This window comes from Leucopleurus acutus (assembly GCF_964270905.1).
Source record: "Leucopleurus acutus genome assembly, chromosome: 1".
Classification (NCBI taxonomy): Eukaryota; Metazoa; Chordata; class Mammalia; order Artiodactyla; family Delphinidae; genus Leucopleurus; species Leucopleurus acutus.
Genome location: NC_139142.1, coordinates 98,683,435 through 98,704,031, shown reverse-complemented (window position 1 = coordinate 98,704,031; position 20,597 = coordinate 98,683,435).

Sequence of the window (20,597 nt, the reverse complement as noted above, 5' to 3'; positions counted from 1 at the left end):
AATCTTAAAACCTACGGATTTATATGTCTCCGAAAGAGAATCAAGCGTGTGTACAGCGGCATAAACGCAGCAGTGATAGGATTGGTGAGGTTCGGTGAGCAAATGCAGACCCTTTGAAGTCATACTGCATGGTACCCATTCCATGGGTCTCAACTCTCCAGGTTTAAGGGATTCTGCCTTCAGCTGAAACATGCATGTGGAACACAGAGTATGATCCACCGTGTGATCAGGAAACGTGTTCAAATGTGTCTCAGTTTTCATCCCCTCGTACTCGGGTGCAACATTCAAGACGCTTTACTAACACTCTACCCACTTGGAGAGTCAGTGTCTTTAAACTCCTGTTTGGCCAAGTTTGCAATTTCTGCGGAAAATGTACAGGAATAGGGAGAACCAATGAGAAACTAGCTGGAGGTGTCTGGACGGGCAAATTTAACTCTCATTTCCCACCAGAAAGAGGAATTAACCAAAGGCTCAGCATGCCGTGCCGGAACCACACTAGGGCCTGAAGCAATCCTGCGGTGTTGCGGCCAGCTCACAAGAAAGCGAGTTGAAGAAAGGAGCTCAGGGGCACTGTAATTCACAAACCTGCAGAGTTATAAATGACAGCTATCGTCCAAAAATATATTGAAGTAAGGCTGCCAAGAGGACTTGAAAGCGGGGCAGAATTGCAAGAAACCGATTTCAGGAGGTAGACGGGAATTGCATGTAAAGCATACGAAAAGAGGCAGAACGTCCACAATGATGCACTTGGCCAAAAAGGGCGTATGTGTTCTTTCCTGAATATATTCAGGAAAAAACGCATACGCCCTTTTTCGCCAACCAAGCAGGCTTGCAAAGGAAATCTACACTACAATGAAGTCTCACTGCCCCCCGGTCAAAAGGGCCATCTGAAGAAAGTGTAATATCCAGAAAGGCAGGACTTGGCATGGAGAACTGGGAGCCTTGTTATGCTGATGGGCGGGATGTAAATTGCCAACAGCCACTCTGGAGAAGTGTATGGTGTTTCCTGAAACATCTAAAAAACAAAGCAACAGAGCCTAGGGCACTTCCACTTATGGTCCTATAGCTTAGGGAAATTAAACTCAAAAAGACACAGCCTCCCCAAACTTTGGGACGGCTCTGTTTACAAGAACCTCATTTACTGTACAAGTTCAATATCACAGAAAGCGAAAAATGGATACAGAAGTTGTGGTACTTACGTACAATGCAATATCACTCAGCAATGAAATCTATGTCATCAGGCCCGTAGCAGCATAATGAGTGGATTCAGGTATGATGATTCTAAGTGAAATAAGTCACAGAGGAAAAGAAACACCATAAGATATCACTACTACACGGAAGGAAAACTTGGCTACACAAGAACTGAATTACAAAACAGAACAGGGTCTCAAATGTAGAAAACCAACTTATGCTTGCTTCAGGGGAAAGGTGAGTTGGGGTGCTGCATGAAACCAGAGATTGAAATTAGCACAGATACCGTTCCATAAGCCAAATATGCAATAGACAAGAGCTACTCCTTGCTCAACGAAGTGGACTCAACACCCCATATTAAACGCCTAAGAATATACCTGACTAGAAATAATCTTAACACCTACAGATTTATATGTCTCCGAAAGAGAATCAAGCGTGTGTACAGCGGCATAAACGCAGCAGTGATAGGATTGGTGAGGTTCGGTGAGCAAATGCAGACCCTTTGAAGTCATATTGCATGGTACCCATTCCATGGGTCTCAACTCTCCAGGTTTAAGGGATTCTTCCTTCAGCTAAAACATGCATGTGGAACCCAGAGTATGATCCACCGTGTGATCGGGAAACGTGTTCAAATGTGTCTCGTTTTCGTCCCTGGTACTCGGGTGCAACATTCCAGATGCTTTACTAACACTCTCCCCACTTGGAGAGTCAGTGCCTTTAACCTCCTGTTTGGCCCAGTTTGTAATTTCTGTGGAAAATGAACAGGAATAGGGAGAACAAAAGAGAGACTATCTGGAGGTGTCTGGACGGGCAAATTTAACTCTCATTTCCCACCAGGAAGAGGAATTAACCAAAGGCTCAGCGTGCCGTGCCGGAACTACACTAGGGCCTGAAGCAATCCTGCGGTGTTGCGGCCAGCTCACAAGAAAACGAGTTGAAGAAACGAGCTCAGGGGCACTGTAATTCACAAACCTGCAGAGTTATAAATGACAGCTATCGTCCAAAAATATATTGAACTAAGGCTGCCAAGAGGACTTGAAAGCGGGGCAGAATTGCAGGAAATCGATTTCAGGGGGTACACTGGAATTGCATGTAAAGCATAGGAAAAGAGGCAGAACGTCCACAATGATGCACTTGGCCAAAAAGGGCGTATGCGTTTTTTCCTGAATATATTCAGGAAAAAACGCATACGCCCTTTTTGGCCAACCAAGCAAGCTTGCAAAGGAAATCTGCACTACAATGAAGTCTCACTGCCCCCCGGTCAAAAGGGCCATCTGAAAAAAGTGTAAAATCCAGAAAGGCAGGACAGGCCATGGAGAACTGGGAGCCTTGTTATGCTGGTGGGCGGGATGTAAATTGCCAACAGCCACTCTGGAGAAGTGTATGGTGTTTCCTGAAACATCTAAAAAACAAAGCAACAGAGCCTAGGGCACTTCCACTTATGGTCCTATAGCTTAGGGAAATTAAAATCAAAAAGACACAGCCACCCCAAAGGTTGGGACGGCTCTGTTTACAAGAACCTCGTTTACGGTACAAGTTCAATATCACAGAAAGCAAAAAATGGATAAAGAAGTTGTGGTACTTACGTACAATGCAATATCACTCAGCAATGAAATCTATGTCATCAGGCCCATAGCAGCATAATGAGTGGATTCAGGTACGATGATTCTAAGTGAAATAAGTCACACAGAAAAAGAAACATCATAAGATATCACTACTACACGGAATGTAAACTTGGCTACACAGGAACTGAATTACAAAACAGAACAGGGTGTCAAATGTAGAAAACCAACTTATGCTTGCTTAAGGGGAAAGGTGAGTTGGGGTGCTGCATGAAACCAGAGATTGAAATTAGCACAGATACCGTTCCATAAGCCAAATATGCAATAGACAAGAGCTACTCCTTGCTCAACGAAGTGGACTCAACACCCCATATTAAACGCCTAAGAATATACCTGACTAGAAATAATCTTAAAACCTACGGATTTATATGTCTCCGAAAGAGAATCAAGCGTGTGTACAGCGGCATAAACGCAGCAATGATAGGATTGGTGAGGTTCGGTGAGCAAATGCAGACCCTTTGAAGTCATATTGCATGGTACCCATTCCATGGGTCTCAACTCTCCAGGTTTAAGGGATTCTTCCTTCAGCTAAAACATGCATGTGGAACCCAGAGTATGATCCACCGTGTGATCGGGAAACGTGTTCAAATGTATCTCGTTTTCGTCCCTGGTACTCGGGTGCAACATTCCAGATGCTTTACTAACACTCTCCCCACTTGGAGAGTCAGTGCCTTTAACCTCCTGTTTCGCCCAGTTTGTAATTTCTGTGGAAAATGAACAGGAATAGGGAGAACGAAAGAGAGACTAGCTGGAGGTGTCTGGACGGGCAAATTTAACTCTCATTTCCCACCAGGAAGAGGAATTAACCAAAGGCTCAGCGTGCCGTGCCGGAACTACACTAGGGCCTGAAGCAATCCTGCGGTGTTGCGGCCAGCTCACAAGAAAGCGAGTTGAAGAAACGAGCTCAGGGGCACTGTAATTCACAAACCTGCAGAGTTATAAATGACAGCTATCGTCCAAAAATATATTGAAGTAAGGCTGCCAAGAGGACTTGAAAGCGGGGCAGAATTGCAGGAAATCGATTTCAGGAGGTACACTGCAATTGCAAGTAAAGCATAGGAAAAGAGGCAGAACGTCCACAATGATGCACTTGGCCAAAAAGGGCGTATGCGTTTTTTCCTGAATATATTCAGGAAAAAACGCATACGCCCTTTTTGGCCAACCAAGCAAGCTTGCAAAGGATATCTGCACTACAATGAAGTCTCACTGCCCCCCGGTCAAAAGGGCCATCTGAAAAAAGTGTAAAATCCAGAAAGGCAGGACAGGCCATGGAGAACTGGGAGCCTTGTTATGCTGATGGGCGGGATGTAAATTGCCAACAGCCACTCTGGAGAAGTGTATGGTGTTTCCTGAAACATCTAAAAAACAAAGCAACAGAGCCTAGGGCACTTCCACTTATGGTCCTATAGCTTAGGGAAATTAAAATCAAAAACACACAGTCACCCCAAAGTTTGGGACGGCTCTGTTTACAAGAACCTCGTTTACGGTACAAGTTCAATATCACAGAAAGCGAAAAATGGATAAAGAAGTTGTGGTACTTACGTACAATGCAATATCACTCAGCAATGAAATCTATGTCATCAGGCCCGTAGCAGCATAATGAGTGGATTCAGGTATGATGATTCTAAGTGAAATAAGTCACACAGGAAAAGAAACACCATAAGATATCACTACTACACGGAAGGTAAACTTGGCTACACAAGAACTGAATTACAAAACAGAACAGGGTCTCAAATGTAGAAAACCAACTTATGCTTGCTTAAGGGGAAAGGTGAGTTGGGGTGCTGCATGAAACCAGAGATTGAAATTAGCACAGATACCGTTCCATAAGCCAAATATGCAATAGACAAGAGCTACTCCTTGCTCAACGAAGTGGACTCAACACCCCATATTAAACGCCTAAGAATATACCTGACTAGAAATAATCTTAAAACCTACAGATTTATATGTCTCCGAAAGAGAATCAAGCGTGTGTACAGCGGCATAAACGCAGCAGTGATAGGATTGGTGAGGTTCGGTGAGCAAATGCAGACCCTTTGAAGTCATATTGCATGATACCCATTCCATGGGTCTCAACTCTCCAGGTTTAAGGGATTCTTCCTTCAGCTAAAACATGCATGTGGAACCCAGAGTATGATCCACCGTGTGATCGGGAAACGTGTTCAAATGTGTCTCGTTTTCGTCCCTGGTACTCGGGTGCAACATTCCAGATGCTTTACTAACACTCTCCCCACTTGGAGAGTCAGTGCCTTTAACCTCCTGTTTGGCCCAGTTTGTAATTTCTGTGGAAAATGAACAGGAATAGGGAGAACAAAAGAGAGACTATCTGGAGGTGTCTGGACGGGCAAATTTAACTCTCATTTCCCACCAGGAAGAGGAATTAACCAAAGGCTCAGCGTGCCGTGCCGGAACTACACTAGGGCCTGAAGCAATCCTGCGGTGTTGCGGCGAGCTCACAAGAAAACGAGTTGAAGAAACGAGCTCAGGGGCACTGTAATTCACAAACCTGCAGAGTTATAAATGACAGCTAACGTCCAAAAATATATTGAAGTAAGGCTGCCAAGAGGACTTGAAAGCGGGGCAGAATTGCAGGAAATCGATTTCAGGGGGTACACTGGAATTGCATGTAAAGCATAGGAAAAGAGGCAGAACGTCCACAATGATGCACTTGGCCAAAAAGGGCGTATGCGTTTTTCCCTGAATATATTCAGGAAAAAACGCATACGCCCTTTTTGGCCAACCAAGCAAGCTTGCAAAGGAAATCTGCACTACAATGAAGTCTCACTGCCCCCCGGTCAAAAGGGCCATCTGAAAAAAGTGTAAAATCCAGAAAGGCAGGACAGGCCATGGAGAACTGGGAGCCTTGTTATGCTGGTGGGCGGGATGTAAATTGCCAACAGCCACTCTGGAGAAGTGTATGGTGTTTCCTGAAACATCTAAAAAACAAAGCAACAGAGCCTAGGGCACTTCCACTTATGCTCCTATAGCTTAGGGAAATTAAAATCAAAAAGACACAGCCACCCCAAAGTTTGGGACGGCTCTGTTTACAAGAACCTCGTTTACGGTACAAGTTCAATATCACAGAAAGCGAAAAATGGATAAAGAAGTTGTGGTACTTACGTACAATGCAATATCACTCAGCAATGAAATCTATGTCATCAGGCCCGTAGCAGCATAATGAGTGGATTCAGGTATGATGATTCTAAGTGAAATAAGTCACACAGAAAAAGAAACACCATAAGATATCACTACTACACGGAAGGTAAACTTGGCTACACAAGAACTGAATTACAAAACAGAACAGGGTCTCAAATGTAGAAAACCAACTTATGCTTGCTTGAGGGGAAAGGTGAGTTGGGGTGCTGCATGAAACCACAGATTGAAATTAGCACAGATACCGTTCCATAAGCCAAATATGTAATAGACAAGAGCTACTCCTTGCTCAACGAAGTGGACTCAACACCCCATATTAAACGCCTAAGAATATACCTGACTAGAAATAATCTTAAAACCTACAGATTTATATGTCTCCGAAAGAGAATCAAGCGTGTGTACGGCTGCATAAACGCAGCAGTGATAGTTTTGGTGAGGTTCGGTGAGCAAATGCAGACCCTTTGAAGTCATATTGCATGGTCCCCATTCCATGGGTCTCAACTCTCCAGGTTTAAGGGATTCTTCCTTCAGCTGAAACATGCATGTGGAACACAGAGTATGATCCACCGTGTGATCGGGAAACGTGTTCAAATGTGTCTCAGTTTTCGTCCCCTGGTACTCGGGTGCAACATTCAAGACGCTTTACTAACACTCTCCCCACTTGGAGAGTCAGTGTCTTTAAACTCCTGTTTGGCCCAGTTTGCAATTTCTGCGGAAAATGTACAGGAATAGGGAGAACCAAAGAGAGACTAGCTGGAGGTGTCTGGACGGGCAAATTTAACTCTCATTTCCCACCAGGAAAGGAATTAACCAAAGGCTCAGCGTGCCGTGCCGGAACCACACTAGGGCCTGAAACAATCCTGTGGTGTTGCGGCCAGCTCACAAGAAAGCAAGTTGAAGAAAGGAGCTCAGGGGCACTGTAATTCACAAACCTGCAGAGTTATAAAGGACAGCTATCGTCCAAAAATATATTGAAGTAAGGCTGCCAAGAGGACTTGAAAGCGGGGCAGAATTGCAGGAAACCGATTTCAGGAGGTAGACGGGAATTGCATGTACAGCATAGGAAAAGAGGCAGAACGTCCACAATGATGCACTTGGCCAAAAAGGGCGTATGCGTTTTTTCCTGAATATATTCAGGAAAAAACGCATACGCCCTTTTTGGCCAACCAAGCAAGCTTGCAAAGGAAATCTGCACTACAATGAAGTCTCACTGCCCCACGGTCAAAAGGGCCATCTGAAAAAAGTGTAAAATCAAGAAAGGCAGGACAGGCCATGGAGAACTGGGAGCCTTGTTATGCCGGTGGGAGGGATGTAAATTGCCAACAGCCACTCTGGAGAAGTGTATGGTGTTTCCTGAAACATCTAAAAAACAAAGCAACAGAGCCTAGGGCACTTCCACTTATGGTCCTATAGCTTAGGGAAATTAAAATCAGAAAGACACAGCCACCCCAAAGTTTGGGCCGGCTCTGTTTACAAGAACCTCGTTTACGGTACAAGTTCAATATCACAGAAAGCGAAAAATGGATAAAGAAGTTGTGGTACTTACGTACAATGCAATATCACTCAGCAATGAAATCTATGTCATCAGGCCCGTCGCAGCATAATTAGTGGATTTAGGTATGATGATTCTAAGTGAAATAAGTCACACAGAAAAAGAAAGATCATAAGATATCACTACTACACGGAATGTAAACTTGGCTACACAGGAACTGAATTACAAAACAGAACAGGGTCTCAAATGTAGAAAACCAACTTATGCTTGCTTAAGGGGAAAGGTGAGTTGGGGTGCTGCATGAAACCAGAGATTGAAATTAGCACAGATACCGTGCCATAAGCCAAATATGTAATAGACAAGAGCTACTCCTTGCTAAACGAAGTGTACTCAACACCCCATATTAAACGCCTAAGAATACACCTGACTAGTAAGAATCTTAAAACCTGTGGATTTATATGTCTCCGAAAGAGAATCAAACGTGTGTTCGGCGGCATAAACGCAGCAGTGATAGGATTGGTGAGGTTCGGTGAGCAAATGCAGACCCTTTGAAGTCATATTGCATGGTACCCATTCCATGGGTCTCAACTCTCCAGGTTTAAGGGATTCTTCCTTCAGCTAAAACATGCATGTGGAACCCAGAGTATGATCCACCGTGTGATCGGGAAACGTGTTCAAATGTGTCTCAGTTTTCGTCCCCTGGTAATCGGGTGCAACATTCAAGACGCTTTACTAACACTCTCCCCACTTGGAGAGTCAGTGCCTTTAAACTCCTGTTTGGCCCAGTTTGCAATTTCTGCGGAAAATGTACAGGAATAGGGAGAACCAATGAGAGACTAGCTGGAGGTGTCTGGACGGGCAAATTTAACTCTCATTTCCCACCAGGAAGAGGAATTAACCAAAGGTTCAGCGTGCCGTGCCGGAACCACACTAGGGCCTGAAGCAATCCTGCGGTGTTGCGGCCAGCTCACAAGAAAGCGAGTTGAAGAAAGGAGCTCAGGGGCACTGTAATTCACAAACCTGCAGAGTTATAAATGACAGCTATCGTCCAAAAATATATTGAAGTAAGGCTGCCAAGAGAACCTGAAAGCGGGGCAGAATTGCAGGAAACCGATTTCAGGAGGTAGACGGGAATTGCATGTAAAGCATAGGAAAAGAGGCAGAACGTCCACAATGATGCACTTGGCCAAAAAGGGCGTATGCGTTTTTTCCTGAATATATTCAGGAAAAAACGCATACGCCCTTTTTGGCCAACCAAGCAAGCTTGCAAAGGAAATCTGCACTACAATGAAGTCTCACTGCCCCCCGGTCAAAAGGGCCATCTGGAAAAAGTGTAAAATCCAGAAAGGCAGGACAGGCCATGGAGAACTGGGAGTCTTGTTATGCTGGTGGGCGGGATGTAAATTGCCAACAGCCACTCTGGAGAAGTGTATGGTGTTTCCTGAAACATCTAAAAAACTAAGCAACAGAGCCTAGGGCACTTCCACTTATGGTCCTATAGCTTAGGGAAATTAAAATCAAAAAGACAAAGCCACCCCAAAATTTGGGACGGCTCTGTTTACAAGAACCTCGTTTACGGTACAAGTTCAATATCACAGAAAGCAAAAAATGGATAAAGAAGTTGTGGTACTTACGTACAATGCAATATCACTCAGCAATGAAATCTATGTCATCAGGCCCGTAGCAGATAATGAGTGGATTCAGGTATGATGATTCTAAGTGAAATAAGTCACACAGAAAAAGAAACACCAGAAGATATCACTACTACACGGAAGGTAAACTTGGCTACACAAGAACTGAATTACAAAACAGAACAGGGTCTCAAATGTAGAAAACCAACTTATGCTTGATTGAGGGGAAAGGTGAGTTGGGGTGCTGCATGAAACCAGAGATTGAAATTAGCACAGATACCGTTCCATAAGCCAAATATGTAATAGACAAGAGCTACTCCTTGCTCAACGCAGTGGACTCAACACCCCATATTAAACGCCTAAGAATATACCTGACTAGAAATAATCTTAAAACCTACGGATTTATGTCTCCGAAAGAGAATCAAGCCTGTGTACGGCTGCTTAAACGCAGCAGTGATAGGATTGGTGAGGTTCGGTGAGCAAATGCAGACCCTTTGAAGTCATACTGCATGGTACCCATTCCATGGGTCTCAACTCTCCAGGTTTAAGTGATTCTTCCTTCAGCTGAAACATGCATGTGGAACACAGAGTATGATCCACCGTGTGATCAGGAAACGTGTTCAAATGTGTCTCAGTTTTCGTCCCCTGGTACTCGGGTGCAACATTCAAGACGCTTTACTAACACTCTCCCCACTTGGAGAGTCAGTGCCTTTAAACTCCTGTTTGGCCCAGTTTGCAATTTCTGCGGAAAATGTACAGGAATAGGGAGAACCAATGAGAGACTAGCTGGAGGTGTGTGGACGGGCAAATTTAACTCTCATTTCCCACCAGGAAGAGGAATTAACCAAAGGCTCAGCGTGCCGTGCCAGAACCACACTAGGGCCTGAAGCAATCCTGCGGTGTTGCGGCCAGCTCACAAGAAAGCGAGTTGAAGAAAGGAGCTCAGGGGCACTGTAATTCACAAACCTGCAGAGTTATAAATGACAGCTATCGTCCAAAAATATATTGAAGTAAGGCTGCCAAGAGGACTTGAAAGCGGGGCAGAATTGCAGGAAACCGATTTCAGGAGGTAGAAGGGAATTGCATGTAAAGCATAGGAAAAGAGGCAGAACGTCCACAATGATGCACTTGGCCAAAAAGGGCGTATGCGTTTTTTCCTGAATATATTCAGGAAAAAACGCATACGCCCTTTTTAGCCAACCAAGCAAGCTTGCAAAGGAAATCTGCACTACAATGAAGTCTCACTGCCCCCCGGTCAAAAGGGCCATCTGAAAAAAGTGTAAAATCCAGAAAGGCAGGACAGGCCATGGAGAACTGGGAGCCTTGTTATGCTGGTGGGCGGGATGTAAATTGCAAACAGCCACTCTGGAGAAGTGTATGGTGTTTCCTGAAACATCTAAAAAACAAAGCAACAGAGCCTAGGGCACTTCCACTTATGGTCCTATAGCTTAGGGAAATTAAAATCAAAAAGACACAGCCACCCCAAAGTTTGGGATGGCTCTGTTTACAAGAACCTCGTTTACGGTACAAGTTCAATATCACAGAAAGCGAAAAATGGATAAAGAAGTTGTGGTACTTACGTACAATGCAATATCACTCAGCAATGAAATCTATGTCATCAGGCCCATAGCAGCATAATGAGTGGATGCAGGTACGATGATTCTAAGTGAAATAAGTCACACAGAAAAAGAAACATCATAAGGTATCACTACTACACGGAATGTAAACTTGGCTACACAGGAACTGAATTACAAAACAGAACAGGGTCTCAAATGTAGAAAACCAACTTATGCTTGCTTAAGGGGAAAGGTGAGTTGGGGTGCTGCCTAAAACCAGAGATTGAAATTAGCACAGATACCGTTCCATAAGCCAAATATGTAAGAGACAAGAGCTACTCCTTGCTCAACGCAGTGGACTCAACACCCCATATTAAACGCCTAAGAATATACATGACTAGAAATCATCTTAAAACCTATGGATTTATATGTCTCCGAAAGAGAATCAAGCGTGTGTACGGCGGCATAAACGCAGCAGTGATAGGATTGGTGAGGTTCGGTGAGCAAATGCAGACCCTTTGAAGTCATAGTGCATGGTACCCATTCCATGGGTCTCAACTCTCCAGGTTTAAGGGATTCTTCCTTCAGCTGAAACATGCATGTGGAACACAGTGTATGATCCACCGTGTGATCAGGAAACGTGTTCAAATGTGTCTCAGTTTTCGTCCCCTGGTACTCGGGTGCAACATTCAAGACGCTTTACTAACACTCTCCCCACTTGGAGAGTCAGTGCCTTTAAACTCCTGTTTGGCCCAGTTTGCAATTTCTGCGGAAAATGTACAGGAATAGGGAGAACCAATGAGAGACTAGCTGGAGGTGTGTGGACGGGCAAATTTAACTCTCATTTCCCACCAGGAAGAGGAATTAACCAAAGGCTCAGCGTGCCATGCCAGAACCACACTAGGGCCTGAAGCAATCCTGTGGTGTTGCGGCCAGCTCACAAGAAAGCGAGTTGAAGAAAGGAGCTCAGGGGCACTGTAATTCACAAACCTGCAGAGTTATAAATGACAGCTATCGTCCAAAAATATATTGAAGTAAGGCTGCCAAGAGGACTTGAAAGCGGGGCAGAATTGCAGGAAACCGATTTCAGGAGGTAGACGGGAATTGCATGTAAAGCATAGGAAAAGAGGCAGAACGTCCACAATGATGCACTTGGGCAAAAAGGGCATATGCGTTTTTTCCTGAATATATTCAGGAAAAAACGCATACGCCCTTTTTGGCCAACCAAGCAAGCTTGCAAAGGAAATCTGCACTACAATGAAGTCTCACTGCCCCCCGGTCAAAAGGGCCATCTGAAAAAAGTGTAAAATCCAGAAAGGCAGGACAGGCCATGGAGAACTGGGAGCCTTGTTATGCTGATGGGTGGGATGTAAATTGCCAACAGCCACTCTGGAGAAGTGTATGGTGTTTCCTGAAACATCTAAAAAACAAGCAACAGAGCCTAGGGCACATCCACTTATGGTCCTATAGCTTAGGGAAATTAAAATCAAAAAGACACAGCCACCCCAAAGTTTGGGACGGCTCTGTTTACAAGAATCTTGTTTACGGTACAAGTTCAATATCACAAAACCGAAAAATGGATAAAGAAGTTGTGGTACTTACGTACAATGCAATATCACTCAGCAATGAAATCTTGTCATCAGGCCCGTCGCAGCATAATGAGTGGATTCAGGTACGATGATTCTAAGTGAAATAAGTCACACAGAAAAAGAAACATCATAAGATATCACTACTACACGGAATATAAACTTGGCTACACAGGAACTGAATTACAAAACAGAACAGGTTCTCAAATGTAGAACACCAACTTATGCTTGCTTAAGGGGAAAGGTGAGTTGGGGTGCTGCATGAAACCAGAGATTGAAAATAGCACAGATACCGTTCCATAAGCCAAATATGCAATAGACAAGAGCTACTCCTTGCTCAACGAAGTGGACTCAACACCCCATATTAAACGCCTAAGAATATACCTGACTAGAAATAATCTTAAAACCTACGGATTTATATGTCTCCGAAAGAGAATCAAGCGTGTGTACGGTGGCATAAACGCAGCAGTGATAGGATTGGTGAGGTTCGGTGAGCAAATGCAGACCCTTTGAAGTCATATTGCATGGTACCCATTCCATGGGTCTCAACTCTCCAGGTTTAAGGGATTCTTCCTTCAGCTGAAACATGCATGTGGAACACAGAGTATGATCCACCGTGTGATCAGGAAACGTGTTCAAATGTGTCTCAGTTTTCGTCCCCTGGTACTCGGGTGCAACATTCAAGACGCTTTACTAACACTCTCCCCACTTGGAGAGTCAGTGCCTTTAAACTCCTGTTTGGCCCAGTTTGCAATTTCTGCGGAAAATGTACAGGAATAGGGAGAACCAATGAGAGACTAGCTGGAGGTGTGTGGACGGGCAAATTTAACTCTCATTTCCCACCAGGAAGAGGAATTAACCAAAGGCTCAGCGTGCCGTGCCGGAACCACACTAGGGCCTGAAGCAATCCTGCGGTGTTGCGGCCAGCTCACAAGAAAGCGAGTTGAAGAAAGGAGCTCAGGGGCACTGTAATTCACAAACCTGCAGAGTTATAAATGACAGCTATCGTCCAAAAATATATTGAAGTAAGGCTGCCAAGAGGACTTGAAAGCGGGGCAGAATTGCAGGAAACCGATTTCAGGAGGTAGACGGGAATTGCATGTAAAGCATAGGAAAAGAGGCAGAACGTCCACAATGATGCACTTGGCCAAAAAGGGCGTATGCGTTTTTCCCTGAATATATTCAGGAAAAAACGCATACGCCCTTTTTGGCCAACCAAGCAAGCTTGCAAAGGAAATCTGCACTACAATGAAGTCTCACTGCCCCCGGTCAAAAGGGCCATCTGAAAAAAGTGTAAAATCCAGAAAGGCAGGACAGGCCATGGAGAACTGGGAGCTTTGTTATGCTGATGGGCGGGATGTAAATTGCCAACAGCCACTCTGGAGAAGTGTATGGTGTTTCCTGAAACATCTAAAAAACAAAGCAACAGAGCCTAGGGCACTTCCACTTATGGTCCTATAGCTTAGGGAAATTAAAATCAAAAAGACACAGCCACCCCAAAGTTTGGGACGGCTCTGTTTACAAGAACCTCGTTTACGGTACAAGTTCAATATCACAGAAAGCGAAAAATGGATAAAGAAGTTTTGGTACTTACGTACAATGCAATATCACTCAGCAATGAAATCTATGTCATCAGGCCCGTCGCAGCATAATGAGTGGATTTAGGTACGATGATTCTAAGTGAAATAAGTCACACAGAAAAAGAAAGATCATAAGATATCACTACTACACGGAATGTAAACTTGGCTACACAGGAACTGAATTACAAAACAGAACAGGGTCTCAAATGTAGAAAACCAACTTATGCTTGTTTAAGGGGAAAGGTGAGTTGGGGTGCTGCATGAAACCAGAGATTGAAATTAGCACAGATACCGTGCCATAAGCCAAATATGTAATAGACAAGAGCTACTCCTTGCTAAACGAATTGTACTCAACACCCCATATTAAACGCCTAAGAATACACCTGACTAGTAAGAATCTTAAAACCTGTGGATTTATATGTCTCCGAAAGAGAATCAAGCGTGTGTACAGCGGCATAAACGCAGCAGTGATAGGATTTGTGAGGTTCGGTGAGCAAATGCAGACCCTTTGAAGTCATACTGCATGGTACCCATTCCATGGGTCTCAACTCTCCAGGTTTAAGGGATTCTTCCTTCAGCTGAAACATGCATGTGGAACACAGAGTATGATCCACCGTGTGATCAGGAAACGTGTTCAAATGTGTCTCAGTTTTCATCCCCTGGTACTCGGGTGCAACATTCAAGACGCTTTACTAACTCTCTCCCCTCTTGGAGAGTCAGTGTCTTTAAACTCCTGTTTGGCCCAGTTTGCAATTTCTGCGGAAAATGTACAGGAATAGGGAGAACCAATGAGAAACTAGCTGGAGGTGTCTGGACGGGCAAATTTAACTCTCATTTCCCACCAGAAAGAGGAATTAACCAAAGGCTCAGCATGCCGTGCCGGAACCACACTAGGGCCTGAAGCAATCCTGCGGTGTTGCGGCCAGCTCACAAGAAAGCGAGTTGAAGAAAGGAGCTCAGGGGCACTGTAATTCACAAACCAGCAGAGTTATAAACGACAGCTATCGTCCAAAAATATATTGAAGTAAGGCTGCCAAGAGGACATGAAAGCGGGGCAGGATTGCAGGAAACCGATTTCAGGAGGTAGACAGGAATTGCATGTAAAGCATAGGAAAAGAGGCAGAACGTCCACAATGATGCACTTGGCCAAAAAGGGCGTATGCGTTTTTTCCTGAATATATTCAGGAAAAAACGCATACGCCCTTTTTGGCCAACCAAGCAAGCTTGCAAAGGAAATCTGCACTACAATGAAGTCTCACTGCCCCACGGTCAAAAGGGCCATCTGAAAAAAGTGTAAAATCCAGAAAGGCAGGACAGGCCATGGAGAACTGGGAGCCTTGTTATGCTGGTGGGCGGGATGTAAATTCCCAACAGCCACTCTGGAGAAGTGTATGGTGTTTCCTGAAACATCTAAAAAACAAAGCAACAGAGCCTAGGGCACTTCCACTTATGGTCCTATAGCTTAGGGAAATTAAAATCAAAAAGACACAGCCACCCCAAAGTTTGGGACGGCTCTGTTTACAAGAACCTCGTTTACGGTACAAGTTCAATATCACAGAAAGCAAAAAATGGATAAAGAAGTTGTGGTACTTACGTACAATGGAATATCACTCAGCAATGAAATCTACGTCATCAGGCCCATAGCAGCATAATGAGTGGATTCAGGTACGATAATTCTAAGTGAAATAAGTCACACAGAAAAAGAAACATCATAAGATATCACCAATACACGGAATGTAAACTTGGCTACACAGGAACTGAATTACAAAACAGAACAGGGTGTCAAATGTAGAAAACCAACTTATGCTTGCTTAAGGGGAAAGGTGAGTTGGGGTGCTGCATGAAACCAGAGATTGAAATTAGCACAGATACCGTTCCATAAGCCAAATATGCAATAGACAAAAGCTACTCCTTGCTGAACGAAGTGGACTCAACACCCCATATTAAACGCCTAAGAATACACCTGACTAGAAATAATCTTAAAACCTACGGATTTATATGTCTCCGAAAGAGAATCAAGCGTGTGTACAGCGGCATAAACGCAGCAGTGATAGGATTGGTGAGGTTCGGTGAGCAAATGCAGACCCTTTGAAGTCATATTGCATGGTACCCATTCCATGGGTCTCAACTCTCCAGGTTTAAGGGATTCTTCCTTCAGCTAAAACATGCATGTGGAACCCAGAGTATGATCCACCGTGTGATCGGGAAACGTGTTCAAATGTGTCTCGTTTTCGTCCCTGGTACTCGGGTGCAACATTCCAGATGCTTTACTAACACTCTCCCCACTTGGAGAGTTAGTGCCTTTAACCTCCTGTTTGGCCCAGTTTGTAATTTCTGTGGAAAATGAACAGGAATAGGGAGAACAAAAGAGAGACTAGCTGGAGGTGTCCGGACGGGCAAATTTAACTCTCATTTCCCACCAGGAAGAGGAATTAACCAAAGACTCAGCGTGCCGTGCCGGAACTACACTAGGGCCTGAAGCAATCCTGCGGTGTTGCGGCCAGCTCACAAGAAAACGAGTTGAAGAAAGGAGCTCAGGGGCACTGTAATTCACAACCTGCAGAGTTATAAATGACAGCTATCGTCCAAAAATATATTGAAGTAAGGCTGCCAAGATGACTTGAAAGCGGGGCAGAATTGCAGGAAATCGATTTCAGGAGGTACAGTGGAATTGCATGTAAAGCATAGGAAAAGAGGCAGAAGGTCCACAATGATGCACTTGGCCAAAAAGGTTGTATACGTTTTTTCCTGAATATATTCAGGAAAAAACGCATACGCCCTTTTTGGCCAACCAAGCAAGCTTGCAAAGGATATCTGCACTACAATGAAGTCTCACTGCCCCCCGGTCAAAAGGGCCATCTGAAAAAAGTGTAAAATCCAGAAAGGCAGGACAGGCCATGGAGAACTGGGAGCCTTGTTATGCTGATGGGCGGGATGTAAATTGCCAACAGCCACTCTGGGTAAGTGTATGGTGTTTCCTGAAACATCTAAAAAACAAAGCAACAGAGCCTAGGGCACTTCCACTTATGGTCCTATAGCTTAGGGAAATTAAAATCAAAAAGACACAGCCACCCCAAAGTTTGGGAAGGCTCTGTTTACAAGAACCTCGTTTATGGTACAAGTTCAATATCACAGAAAGCGAAAAATGGATAAAGAAGTTGTGGTACTTACGTACAATGCAATATCACTCAGCAATGAAATCTATGTCATCAGGCCCGTACCAGCATAATGAGTGGATTCAGGTACGATGATTCTAAGTGAAATAAGTCACACAGAAAAAGAAACACCATAAGATATCACTACTACACGGAAGGTAAACTTGGCTACACAAGAACTGAATTACAAAACAGAACAGGGTCTCAAATGTAGAAAACCAACTTATGCTTGCTTGAGGGGAAAGGTGAGTTGGGGTGCTGCATGAAACCAGAGATTGAAATTAGCACAGATACCGTTCCATAAGCCAAATATGTAATAGACAAGAGCTACTCCTTGCTCAACGAAGTGGACTCAACACCACATATGAAACGCCTAAGAATATACCCGACTAGTAAGAATATTAAAACCTACGGATTTATATGTCTCCGAAAGAGAATCAAGCGTGTGTACAGCAGCATAAACGCAGCAGTGATAGGATTGGTGAGGTTCGGTGAGCAAATGCAGACCCTTTGAAGTCATATTGCATGGTACCCATTCCATGGGTCTCAACTCTCCAGGTTTAAGGGATTCTTCCTTCAGCTAAAACATGCATGTGGAACCCAGAGTATGATCCACCGTGTGATCGGGAAACGTGTTCAAATGTGTCTCGTTTTCGTCCCTGGTACTCGGGTGCAACATTCCAGATGCTTTACTAACATTCTCCCCACTTGGAGAGTCAGTGCCTTTAACCTCCTGTTTGGCACAGTTTGTAATTTCTGTGGAAAATGAACAGGAATAGGGAGAACGAAAGAGAGACTAGCTGGAGGTGTCTGGACGGGCAAATTTAACTCTCATTTCCCACCAGGAAGAGGAATTAACCAAAGGCTCAGCATGCCATGCCGGAAGCACACTAGGGCCTGAAGCAATCCTGCGGTGTTGCGGCCAGCTCACAAGAAAGCGAGTTGAAGAAAGGAGCTCAGGGGCACTGTAATTCACAAACCTGCAGAGTTATAAATGACAGCTATCGTCCAAAAATATATTGAAGTAAGGCTGCCAAGAGGACTTGAAAGCGGGGCAGAATTGCAGGAAACCGATTTCAGGAGGTAGACGGGAATTGCATGTAAAGCATAGGAAAAGAGGCAGAACGTCCACAATGATGCACTTGGCCAAAAAGGGCGTATGCGTTTTTTCCTGAATATATTCAGGAAAAAACGCATACGCCCTTTTTGGCCAACCAAGCAAGCTTGCAAAGGAAATCTGCACTACAATGAAGTCTCACTGCCCCCCGGTCAAAAGGGCCATCTGAAAAAAGTGTAAAATCCAGAAAGGCAGGACAGGCCATGGAGAACTGGGAGCCTTGTTATGCTGGTGGGCGGGATGTAAATTGCCAACAGCCACTCTGGAGAAGTGTATGGTGTTTCCTGAAACATCTAAAAAACAAAGCAACAGAGCCTAGGGCACTTCCACTTATGCTCCTATAGCTTAGGGAAATTAAAATCAAAAAGACACAGCCACCCCAAAGTTTGGGACGGCTCTGTTTACAAGAACCTCGTTTACGGTACAAGTTCAATATCACAGAAAGCGAAAAATGGATAAAGAAGTTGTGGTACTTACGTACAATGCAATATCACTCAGCAATGAAATCTATGTCATCAGGCCCGTAGCAGCATAATGAGTGGATTCAGGTATGATGATTCTAAGTGAAATAAGTCACACAGAAAAAGAAACACCATAAGATATCACTACTACACGGAAGGTAAACTTGGCTACACAAGAACTGAATTACAAAACAGAACAGGGTCTCAAATGTAGAAAACCAACTTATGCTTGCTTGAGGGGAAAGGTGAGTTGGGGTGCTGCATGAAACCAGAGATTGAAATTAGCACAGATACCGTTCCATAAGCCAAATATGTAATAGACAAGAGCTACTCCTTGCTCAACGAAGTGGACTCAACACCCCATATTAAACGCCTAAGAATATACCTGACTAGAAATAATCTTAAAACCTACGGATTTATATGTCTCCGAAAGAGAATCAAGCGTGTGTACGGCTGCATAAACGCAGCAGTGATAGTTTTGGTGAGGTTCGGTGAGCAAATGCAGACCCTTTGAAGTCATACTGCATGGTCCCCATTCCATGGGTCTCAACTCTCCAGGTTTAAGGGATTCTTCCTTCAGCTGAAACATGCATGTGGAACACAGAGTATGATCCACCGTGTGATCGGGAAACGTGTTCAAATGTGTCTCAGTTTTCGTCCCCTGGTACTCGGGTGCAACATTCAAGACGCTTTACTAACACTCTCCCCACTTGGAGAGTCAGTGTCTTTAAACTCCTGTTTGGCCCAGTTTGCAATTTCTGCGGAAAATGTACAGGAATAGGGAGAACCAAAGAGAGACTAGCTGGAGGTGTCTGGACGGGCAAATTTAACTCTCATTTCCCACCAGGAAAGGAATTAACCAAAGGCTCAGCGTGCCGTGCCGGAACCACACTAGGGCCTGAAACAATCCTGTGGTGTTGCGGCCAGCTCACAAGAAAGCAAGTTGAAGAAAGGAGCTCAGGGGCACTGTAATTCACAAACCTGCAGAGTTATAAAGGACAGCTATCGTCCAAAAATATATTGAAGTAAGGCTGCCAAGAGGACTTGAAAGCGGGGCAGAATTGCAGGAAACCGATTTCAGGAGGTAGACGGGAATTGCATGTACAGCATAGGAAAAGAGGCAGAACGTCCACAATGATGCACTTGGCCAAAAAGGGCGTATGCGTTTTTTCCTGAATATATTCAGGAAAAAACGCATACGCCCTTTTTGGCCAACCAAGCAAGCTTGCAAAGGAAATCTGCACTACAATGAAGTCTCACTGCCCCACGGTCAAAAGGGCCATCTGAAAAAAGTGTAAAATCAAGAAAGGCAGGACAGGCCATGGAGAACTGGGAGCCTTGTTATGCCGGTGGGCGGGATGTAAATTGCCAACAGCCACTCTGGAGAAGTGTATGGTGTTTCCTGAAACATCTAAAAAACAAAGCAACAGAGCCTAGGGCACTTCCACTTATGGTCCTATAGCTTAGGGAAATTAAAATCAGAAAGACACAGCCACCCCAAAGTTTGGGCCGGCTCTGTTTACAAGAACCTCGTTTACGGTACAAGTTCAATATCACAGAAAGCGAAAAATGGATAAAGAAGTTGTGGTACTTACGTACAATGCAATATCACTCAGCAATGAAATCTATGTCATCAGGCCCGTAGCAGCATAATGAGTGGATTCAGGTATGATGATTCTAAGTGAAATAAGTCACACAGAAAAAGAAACACCATAAGATATCACTACTACACGGAAGGTAAACTTGGCTACACAAGAACTGAATTACAAAACAGAACAGGGTCTCAAATGTAGAAAACCAACTTATGCTTGCTTGAGGGGAAAGGTGAGTTGGGGTGCTGCATGAAACCAGAGATTGAAATTAGCACAGATACCGTTCCATAAGCCAAATATGTAATAGACAAGAGCTACTCCTTGCTCAACGAAGTGGACTCAACACCCCATATTAAACGCCTAAGAATATACCTGACTAGAAATAATCTTAAAACCTACGGATTTATATGTCTCCGAAAGAGAATCAAGCGTGTGTACGGCTGCATAAACGCAGCAGTGAT